The sequence below is a fragment of the Camelus ferus genome, chromosome 16 (genome assembly GCF_009834535.1).
Source record: "Camelus ferus isolate YT-003-E chromosome 16, BCGSAC_Cfer_1.0, whole genome shotgun sequence".
NCBI lineage: Eukaryota > Metazoa > Chordata > Mammalia > Artiodactyla > Camelidae > Camelus > Camelus ferus.
This window is the reverse complement of record NC_045711.1, coordinates 11,969,460-11,981,397: the sequence shown is the minus strand read 5'-3', so window position 1 is coordinate 11,981,397 and position 11,938 is coordinate 11,969,460.

Genomic DNA, 11,938 nt, shown 5'->3' with positions numbered 1-11,938 from the left:
TCGGTGTGGACAGCCTGAGAGTTTAAAACTCCGAGTGGGGCCAGTCTTAGGGGGAGTGGTCCATTTTCTGTGAGTTTTACCTCCTGGAGCTAAATCCCATGGTCTTAACGGTGAAGATCAGAGAAAAACCTTCTGCTTCTGTCAGGAGGAGGAAAAAGAAGCCACTTTGAAATTTACCCAGAGCCTCCTGTTCTTAACAAGTCTACCCTCAAGAGAAACTATTTTACCAGAGCTTAAACCACCTGGGAGAAGGGAGCTACCCAGGTCCAGCCCCCTCTAACAATCCTTCCCCACCTAATGGGACGAGAACACTGAGAAACACCTGCAAAGCTTACAGCCCAGAGGCACAGGCTCACTAAAACATTGAGACCTGCTCAAAGGCCTGGAGAATGCTTCCGGCTCCCCCAAACCTCAAGGCCACATCACTGAAGGCCTATTTATAGCAGTTCCTTTTACCCAGTGCATCTTGTCTGGCTTTGAACAACAATTTACGAGGCATACTAAAAGTCAGAACAGTTTGAAGAGACAGAGCAAGCATCAAAACCAGACTCCGATACGGCAGAGATGAAAATTTAAAACTGTGGCCGGCACCTGGAATCCTAAAAGGCTCTCCTTTTCTGCTTCCAATTAGGAATCACGTATGGTGTTGCAATTTTGGAAATTTTGAGATGAAATAGACCAAATCAAATTTTCGGTGCCTTCACAACATATTCTCAGATGTAATCGTAAACTTGGGAAATGTAGGGCCTTTCACTGGGTTTGTGATGGTCCTGTGTGGTAATACGGCCTGATGTGTCTCAGGTGGTAAGTCGGAACTGACAAACCTTGGAGGGTCCATGGGTGTTGGGTCAACTGTCAGGGTGATGTGGCAGGTGTGGGGCGTGGCAGGTGTGGGGCGTGGCAGGGGGCGTGGCTTTCCCAGGGTCATCCCTCTGCTTCTCAAGTTCCAAATGGTGTTCCATGTGGTTCACCAATCAAGGATTTTTTAGAATTTTGAGGCAGCTGAGGCATTTAAAGTTTATGTGAGTCTCGTGTTTCGTTTTCTCTGTTATGCTGTCGAAAGTAGAGCCATTGGGAACATGATCAGACTTCCTTTCTTGGATGAAGATGAATAAACGTGATGATAGAGGTCACGCTTGTTTCATTCCGGATCTTAAAAAGGAATGTTTCTCCATTCTTAATGCATCATCTTAATGCTTCACCAGTAAGGATGGTATTTCCTATATATTTTGGTAGACTCAATTTATCAGGTTAGGAAAGTATACTTTTATTCTAAGTATTTATTTTATTTATTAAGACGTGTGTTTTTTTTCAATCATGAATGGATATTGATATTTGTCAAACGCCAATAGGAAGCTTTGGTGTTCCTACTTTAATCTTAAATTCATGAATTACATTTTAAAAACTTAATTGGTTCATGATACATTGTCAGTGCTGTTCCATGCATGACCCTGTTTTACTGAAAATTTTTATTTTAAAAACACATGTCAATGCACTACCCAAACCAAGAATGAAAACATTGAGAACTTACATCTACCTATGTGCTTCTCACTCAACTGACAGCCCAAACATAAGGTGACCATTATCCTGAATCTTGCTTTATTTCCCCCACTCAGCTTTATTGAAGTCTGACTGAAAAATAAAAATTGCATATATTTAAGGTGTACAACATGGGAATAATGACTGCCACAATCAAGCTAATTGACGTAACCATCACCTCAGAGTTACCATTTTGGGATGTGTGTGGTGAGAACACTTGAGATCGCTTAGCAAATTTCAGTATATAATACTTCGTTGTTGTTATTAGTGGGAGTGCTGGGGATTGAACCCAGGACCTCGTGCATGCACACGCTCTCCCACTGAGCTGTCCCCTCCCCGTCCATACAGCATTATTATTAAGTAATAGTCACCATGCTGGACATGGAGGTCTCCAGAACTCATTCATCTTATAATTGAAAGTTTGTACCCTTTGATCAACATCTCCCCAACTCCCCCACCCCTCAGCCCCTGGCAACCACCAATCCAGTCTCTGTTTCTATGAGTTCAGCTTCTTTAGACTCCACATAAGTGAGATCAATGCAGTTTTTGTCTTTCTGTGTCTGGCTTCTTTCACTGAGCATAATGTCCTCCAGGTTTATCCATCTTGTTGAAAATGGCAGAATTGTCTTCTTATTTTAAGGCTGAATTTTATATATCAACTTTTCCTTATCCATTCGTCCACTGGTAGACACTTACGTTGCTTCCTTAGCTTGGCTATTTTGACTAATGCTACAATGAACACGGGAGTGCAGATACCTCTTCCAGATACCGATTTTATATCCTTCGGATATTTACCCAGAAGTGAGACTCCTGAATCATACAGTACGTCTATTTTTAATTTGTTGAAGAACCTCCATACTGTTTTCCATCGTGGCTGCACCAAGTTACATCCCCACCAGCAGTGTATGAGGGTTCCCTCTTCTCCACATCCTTGCCAACACTTTTTATCTTTTGACTTTTTGATACTAGCCATCCTAACAGGTGTGACGTGATGTCTCATTGTGGTTTTGATTTGCATCTGCCTACTGATCTGTGATGTGGAGCATCTTTTCGCGTTACCTGCCCCAAGAAGCTCTGTGCAGGCTTCCTGATGGGAGTCCTCAGAGTATTTACTAGATCCCAGCCCTGTGATGAGTTCTGAGCCCTGGGTGCCAAACTCCCAGCCTTTCTCAACCTCTCAGCCGCACTGATCAGCTCTGTATTCTGGCTGGGGTGAGAAAGTATTTGGCTTTTGGGCAGTGCCCTGCACAGGTGAGGATGCCGGGCACCCACTCGCCACACTCTCCCCTTCCCCTCTGGGAGAGATCACTGGCCAGAGTCAGGGTGTCTCTTGGCACTGGGCTGTGCTGCCTGGAAGAAGGGGTCCTGAGGGGAAAGTGAAACTGTCCTTCTTGTCTTCTAAGATGCATCTGTTCTTGGCTTTTTTTTTCCCTCCCTCCAACAGGGTACTGGAAATTCTCTGCTGGACGCCTAGACTCCTGGATTCCCACAAAGATGCTCTTCCTCAAGTGTCCCAGCTGTTCTTGGCCTTGGCTCTTCACTACAGATGCCAGAATTCACATGTCACAGTTCAGAAAACACCCAGATTATAGAGACAGAAAGCAAATTGGTGTTTTTGTCAGGAGTTGGAAGGAGGGAGAACAAGGACTGCTAATGGCTATGGGGTTGTCTTTTGGGGTAATGAGAATGTTCCAGAACTAGGTAGAAGTGGTGATTGCACACCATTGTAAATGTCCTCAATGCCACTGACTTGTACACTTGGAAGTGGTTAATTTTATGCTTTTTAGGCGACTTTCACCTAAATTGAAAAAAAAAAAAAAAAGACACCTGGATTCCTGATCCATAGAAACTGTGAGATGATAAATGTTGTTAAGCAGCTAGATTTGGGGGTAATTTGTTACACAGCAATAGATGATATACTTTGGTTACATTATTGGACTTCAAAGATATCGAATAATTCCTCAAGTATTTAGAAAGGAACATGAAACAGAAAAATATCAGGGTGGCCTCAGATTTCTCCAAAGCAGCATTCAATGACAGAAGAAACTTGTGCTGGTTAATTCTGTGATGTCAGCTTGACTGGCCGTGGGATGCCCGGATTAAACATTATTTCTTGAGTGTGTCTGTGAGGGTGTTTCTGGATGAGATTAGCATTTGCATCCATGGACTCAGGAAAGTAGGTTGCCCTCCCCAGTTTGGGTGGGCGTCTTACAATCCGTTGAAAGCCTGAATAGAGCAAAAGGCAGAAGAAAGAGAAATTCATCCCCCTTTTTCCCCACCTCACTTGGCTGAGCTGGGACATCTCATCTCATCTGCTTTGACTCTCAGACTGGGATTTACACCGTCAACTCCCTGGTTCTCAGGCCTTCAGATTTGGACTGAATTACGCCTCTGGCTTTCCTGGGTCTCTAGCTTGTAGATGTCAGATCATGGGACTTCTCAGTCTCCACAATCACATGGGCCATTTCCTCATAATAAACCTGTCTGTCTGTCTATCTATCTATCTACTTACCTATCTATCTATCTACCTATCATATTATATATAGAGAGATTTGTTAATATATATTAATAAATATCTGTATCTCCTACTGGTTCTGTTTCTCGTGAGAACCCTAGTACAAAAATCAAGCAATAATGACAGTCGATTATCATTAGCTTAAGCAGGTGAAGAAGCCGACAGCAGCTGCTGCACCAGATGCGATTTCATTGCTTGAGTAAATTAACAGTAAGTTAACACGCCCGCTGCTACCTGGCATGCAGCTGCTGATCTAGCGAATGCCTTTCTCTCGATCTTTGTCCAGAAGGCCCAGCAGAGGCAGCTGGCTTTCAGCTCAGCAGTACACCTTCACTCTCCTACCTTACTGATGTATCAACCCTCCAGCCCTATGTCACAACTTAGGCTAGGAATCGTGATCCCCTTTCCCTTCCACAAGCTATCGCTCGCTCTGGTCCATAACAGGGACAACATTATGATGTCTGGGTCTAGTGAGTGAGAAGTAGCAGCTACTCTGGACTTACTGGTAAGATGCTTGTGTGTCAGAGGGTGGGGAATAAATCCGACTAAAATTCAGGGTTCTTCTGGGGGTCCGGTGGTGTAGAGTATGAGATATCCCTTCTAAGGCGGAGGGTAAGTTGTATCTGGTCCCTCTCACAACCAAAGAAAGAGGCACAATGCCTAGGTGGCTTCTCTGGATTTTGGAGGCAATATAGTCCTCATTTGGGTGTGTCACTTTGGCCCATTTACTGAGTGACCCTAAAAGCTGTTTTGAGGGGGGCCCAGAACAAGAAAGGGCCCTGTGACAGGTGCAGGCTGCCATGCAGGCTGCTGGGCCACACGGGCCAGAGGATCCAGCAGGTCCAATGGTGCCTGAAGTGTCAGTGACAGAGAGATGCTGGCAGGCTGATTACATTGGACGGTTTCCACTGTGGAAGGGGCGTGGAATAGACGCCCTAGATACGATCTGCCTTCCCTGCATGGAATGCTTCTGCCAAAATAACCATCCCTGGACTTACCGAGTGACTTATCCACATGTCATGGTATTTCACAGCACATTGCCTCTGATCAAAGGACTCACTTCACAGCAAAAGAAGCGTGGCTATAGGCCCCCGCTCACAGAATTCACTGGTTTTACCGTATTCCTCACCATCCTGAAGCAACTGGTTTGAAAGAACTATGTAATGGCCTTCTGAAGACTCAGTTACAGTGCCAGCTAGGTGGCGGTACCTGCAGGGCTGGGGCAAGGTTCTCCAGGAGGCTGTATATGCTCTGAACCAGCATTCAGTACATGGTGCTGATTGTCTGATAGCCAGGGTTCTTGGGTCCAGGAATCAAGGGAGTGGCACCACTTACTGTCACCCCAATGATCCCCCAGCAAAGTTTTTGCTTCCTGTTCCTGTGACTTTACGCTCTGCTGGCCTCCAGGTCTTAGTTCCAGAGGGAAGGATGCTTCCATCAGAGGACAGAACAATGATTCCATTGAACTGGAAGTTAAGATTGCCGCTTGGCCACTTTGGGCTCCTCATGCTTCTGAATCAATAGGCAAAGAAGGGAGTGACGGTGTTGGCTGAGTGGGGTGACTGATCCCGACGCCAAATGGAAATTGGACTACTTCTCCACAAGGGAGGTAAGGAAGAGCATGTGTGGAATACAGGCATCTCGTAGTATTACCATGTCCTGTGACTAGTCAATGGAGAGGGCAGGGTACAGCTCAGTGGTAGAGCATATACCTAGCATGCGCACGGTCCTGGGTTCAGTCCCTAGTACCTCCATTACAAATGAATAAACAAATAAATAAACCCAATTACCTACCCCCAATCAAAAAAAAAATAAAGATTTTTTTGAAAAATAAAGTCAATGGAAAACTGTAACAACCCAATTGAGGAAGGATTAGTAATGGCTAGACCCTTCAGGAATGGAGCTTTGGGTCACCCCACCAGGCAAAGAACCACAACCAGCTGAGGTGCTTGCTAAAGGCAAAGGGAACACAGATTGGGTAGAAGAAGGTAATTAGAAATGCCAGCTATGACCACATGGCTAGTTACAGAAATGAGGACCGTAATTATTATGAATATTTCCTCCATATTTTTTTACGAGTATGTTTGTGCACGTGTATCTTGGTTTTCTTTCCTCTTGTTCCCTTATCAGGTAACATAAGATGTATTGACTTTCTATCATAGTATTTAAGTGTTGTTAATTTTACATCTAGTATTTAAGTTATGGCATATTAAGAAGAAGAGTAAACACCACTCAAGGACTTTAGTTTTCTGGGGAAGGAGTTAGTGTGCTTTCCATTGTACATTGGACAGTTGTATCAGGAATTCTGATTTTGTTATTGTCTTTATTTGGAGATTAAGTCTGGTTTCAGGAGATGCACATGGGTGCCAAGTTGACAAGGGGTGGACTTATCATGGTTATATGTCAACTTGACTGATGCCGGGGGCCCAGATTACACTTATTTCTGAGTGTATCTGTAAAGGTGTTCTTGATGAGATTAACACTTGAATTGGTAGCCTCAGTAAAGTGGAGGCCCTCCCCAGTGTGGGTGGGCAGCAGCCAATCCATTGAAGGCCTGAATAGAACAAAAAATGGAGGAAGGAGAAATTCACCCCTTTTCTTTCCAGCCTTACTTGCTTGAGCTGGGAGATCTCATCTCTTCTTTTCAGCCCCTCGAACTTGGGCTGAATTACCCCAAGGGCTTTCTGGGGTCTTCAGCTTGCAGATCATGGGACTTCTCAGCTTTCATAATTGTTGAGCCTTGAGCCATATATATATGGGTTTGTTTTTTTTCCCTTGCTGGTTCTATTTCTCTGGAGAACCCTGACCAATACAAACATCCAATGTCTATAAAATTCTGAGGGAAAGAAATATCCAGCCAAGATGTGCCTGAATTTCGAAGGCTACAGGAATCAATCTCAAAAATAAAAGATCGGGGACTATAACAAAGTAATTACGAGCACTTTCTGAAAAATATGTAGAGAGGTGAATAAAAAAGATGACAGTGGAGAGGCAGTGGTAAGACTAGAGATGAGACATTTAAATACATCAATAAGACCACGTAACTGGAGGGGTTATATTTGCAGAACAGAAAGTAAATGTTATAAACCCTGACAAAGTAAAAAGGCTAAAAGCCACAGTCAGGAGGTAGAACGGCCATCCAGCAGGCCAGACAGCCTACACAGCTCTCCTAATTGAAAAGATGAAAACTGCAAATGAAATATTCTATTTTTAAAAACTCTTAAAAAACACTGCTGAGCTGACACTAATAGAAATATTCCTACAGAGGCCAAAATGAAGTACAATCAGGAAGCCTAGGAGATAAGTGAGTGCCAAAGCCAGCTTTTCTCCCCAAGGGTTTCTGTGAAACACAGACCTTGAGTCTTGGGCAGACTGTTTTCCGAGATGCAGGGAACAGGAGATAAAGCCCAGGGCTCTACCAAGATAATGAGAGATGTCGGCATATAATTAGGACCTCCTACAAACTCAACATAAAAGCATATGAAAACAAAACCCAAAAATCCATTTTAGGAGGGAAGGAGCAACGGGACTTGCCTGTCTTGACCTTGAACCTTGAATGGAAGGAAAAATATAATCTTTCCTGAAAGCCTGAAACTACAACCCAGCCCTTGCACAATTTGTGCTCAAATTCACACTGCCTGGGGAGCCCAAGAAAACCTCACCAAAACGCCAAGGGTTCCCAGGTTGCTAGCACAGAAGTGTGCCTGGAAAAAGCAAATACAAATTGTCTCTATAGGTATGCCACTTCGATCAAGGACTCAAAGTTCTCCCACAGATAAAGTTCCAAGGAAAAAGAGCGGCTCATAATCTGGAGTGATAAAACAGAAGCAAACAAGGCCCCGGGAGTCGGGAGAGCCTGCAGCATGACACCTGTGAAGATCGTGCCAAGCCACGCTGGGCCCAGAGGCAAATGTGGAAAAAATCGCTAGTATTGATCCTTCTAAAATTTAAAATGTTAGTATTTCACTCATCATGGATTTTTTGGGGGAAAAAAGAATGAGGGAAAGTGCAGGGGAAATGCTGAAACACAAAAACAAAACCCTCTTGCTCCAAAATCTTATATCCAGTGAAGATATCCTTTAGGAATGAAGGTGAAATAGACATGTTCAGATAAAAGATAACTAAGGTCGTTTGTCACCAACAGCCCTGCTCTATAAGAAGTACTAAAGGAAGTTCTTCAGGTTGAAGGGACATGATACCAGAGGGAAACTCAGACTTTCAGGAAGGAATGAGAGCATAGGAAATGCTAAATATCTAGGTAAATATAAAAGACTGTTGTTTTCCTCTTAACGTCTTTAACATACGTACAATATAACTGTTTACAGCTAAAAAGCATATGCTCAAATTAATGAAACAATTAAAAGAACAGCAGAATGAACCCAAAGAAGGTAGAAAGGCAGGAATCACTATATTAATTAAGAACAGAAATTAATGGGAATTCAAACATGTAATAGGATCAACAAAACCAAAAGTTCATTATTTAAAAGTAAAAAAGAGACAGCTCCAGGGCAAGGTGGTTACAGAATACATAACAATACAGGAAAGAAAATGGTGCCACAACTCCAGAAACAGCAGAAATTAAACGGGCAATAAAAATAAGCTATATAAATAACTTTATTTGAAAACAAGTTCCTAGGATTTCGTAAATACAATTTATTAAAACTAAATCAAAAAGAAATAGAAAGCATGACTAATCCTATTATTAACTGAGTTAATTGAATCAGTACGTAACTATCTTTCCACAAAGAAAATACCAAGCATCTGGCCTGCCCAGTTCAGGTGAGCGTTGCCAAATATTGGGAAAACAGATAATCCCATATTCTGAAAGAACAGGAAATGAGGGAATACTCCCCAACATCTTTTGAGGCCAGGAAAACTTTGGTATAAAAATGGTGTAAAAACCTTGGAGAAAAAAAATTTTATAAAATTTAATATTCATTCATAATAAGATCCTTTAGCAAACTAGACACAGAAGGGTATTTCCTTAACTTGATAAAAGTTTATTAAAAAGAAAAAACTGTAGCACACATCACTTCATGGTGAAACAATGAAAGCATTCTTTTTTAAGAAAAAGAGCTGACGCAGATGAGTTATTCTCCTAGTCAACAAGTTACCCAGAGTCTTCAGAGCACAGTAGCACAAGAAATAAAAGTTTCAATAATTGGTAAGAAACAAACTTGGCATTATGTGTGTATGATATGTATGACTGCCTATGTGTAAAACAGAAAAAACCCTACACATAATAGATTATTAAGAGAGATTACAGGGGCAGGAGGGTAGAGCTCAGAGGTAGAGCACATGCTTCGCATGCACAAGGTCCTGGGTTCAATCCCCAGTACCTCCATATAAATAAATAAAGACCTAGTTACCTCTCCCCCAACCAAATAAAAGTTTTTTTAAAAAGAGAGAGATTCCAAAAAAAAAAAAAAAAAAAAAAAGGAGAGATTACAGAGTTCACTGGATATAAAATCAATATACCAAAAGGAATTTCCTTTCTGTATATTAAGATGGTAAAAATGAGGTATGAAAAAAGATACTATATCATGTCAATAAAAATATAAAGAACCTAAAGACAAATCTGCCAAAGAAGTGTAAACTCTATGAAGAAAAACTATATAATTTTTTAAAGGATGTAAAAGAAAAACTACATAAATGGAAAGATTCACCTATTTAATTTTATTTTTTCCCCACATGCTTTAGGATAGTAAAATAGAATGTGGGGAGGTCTTGTCCACACTGGGCTATAGATTTAATGAACTTTAACAAAATCTTTGCTGGGTTATTTTGGAGGGCCAGATTTTAATAAGTTCTAGAATAGCAAAGGGCCAAAAATAGCTAAAATATCCTTGAAGAAGAAGTTGAGGGGGAGTTGCTTTACCTGATACTCAAAATATAATAAAAAGTATAGCAATTAAAAATAATGTGGTATTAGCAGAGGAAGAGAAAATAGATCAAAAGAACAGAATGAAGAACCCAGAAATGGACTGAAATCCATGTGAAAACAACTCAGACAGAGAAGGTAGTCAAATAGTCTGACCAGGATGAGTCATTTAATAAATTATGATAATTGCTTATCTACGTGGAAAACAATGAAATTGGATTGCTTCTTCACACTGAATAAAAATCAATTTTAGGTGAATTAAAGACCTAGAGGTAAAAGGGCAAACTATAAAACTTCTGTAGGATAATAAAGGAGATTATTGTATAGAGTAAGGATGGATTTATTAACAACATACAAAAAGACAAACCATTTTAAATATTCATAAATTCAACTACAATAAGTACACAAGACATGATCCAGAGTAAAAGGCCAAGCCATTAAATTGGAAGATTACTTGCAACATAGATAATTGACAAAAGATTAGTATCCAAAATATTTAAATATCTCCTAAAATCAACCAGAAAAGACATAACCAAAGGGGGAAACGGGAAGAAGACAAACACATATTTCATAGAAGAGAAAACAGTTGACCCTTAATTAGAAGATGCTCAGCCTCCTTGGTAACCTAGGAATTGCAAATTAAAAGCATAATGAAATACTATTTCACAGCTAGACAAAAAATTTTAATTTGGGCAATACCACATATTGAAAAGATGGTGGAACAAGTTAAATTCTCATCCACTGCTGGTGGGGTGGTAAACTAGTAGAATCATTTTGCAAGGGTTTGATATTACCTAATACATATCCAAATGAGCCAGTTCAGCGATTCCATTTCCAGGATATACCCTTGAGCGACCCATGCATGTGTGCACATTGGACAGGTGCAGGAATTTTCATGGTGGCAATGTTGTAATAAACAGACACCCATCAACAGTAGCATGGATGGATAATACCGTCTACTTGTTTTTACTTTACAGACGTCACTATGAAAGTGTTATTATCTCTTCTGAGATAAAGACCTTTTATTAAGGGTCTTGAATCTTAAAAAAAAAAACAACCCAACACAGTAGCATGGATAAAGTATATATTTAAACAATGTAATAGAGTCTATTCTATAGTAAAAGTCCATGGATAGTTATAAACCTCAACATGAATGAATCTCTAAAACTTCATGTTGACTAAAAGAAGTATGTCACAAAGGATATATCAAGTGTGATGGCATTTATATGACGTTCAAAAACATAACATCCTTAAGGATGTATGCGTAGTGGTCTATAAAGTAAAACAAAAGATTAACACAAAACACAAAATTCAAGATAGTGGTTACCTCTGGGGAAGACAGAAGGCCATGCATGCAATTTCTTACAACAGATGTGCCTTTTAAAGCACATCAGATTAAAACAAAAACAAAATACAAAACAGAAAACATAGGAAGGGGGACACAAGAAAACTGTAGGAAATCAGTCATACTATCTAAACTCTCAATGTTTTTAAAAATAGCATAACATTATTAACTTCTCATTGTTTTCCCAATATTTATTTCTTGCTAGAGGGACCTCCTTCTAGGACTATTTCTTATGGGAAGATATCAGTCATGTGACATCCACCAAATTCAGCAGTCTCTTTTTTTCTTCATAAAAATTCAATTTATTAAGTAGTATGTGCTATATATAGGCTACCTCCCCCACATCCTCATGTAATCCCCAAGGTGATGGGATTTGGAGGCGGGGCTTTTAAGAGGTGCTTAAGTCATGAGGGTGGAGCCTTCATGAATGGGATTAGTGACTTCATTATGAGGCTCCAGAGAGCTCCCCTTCCGCCAAGTGAGGACACAGTGAGAAGTTGGCCTTTTGTGAACCAGGGAGCAAACCCTCACCAGGCACCAAACCCTCACCAGGCACAGAATCTGCCAGTGCCTTGATCTTGGCTTCCCAGCCTCCAGAAATGAGAAATGTTTATAAACACGTCTACGGTATTGTGTTAGCAGCCCAAACTCAAGACCA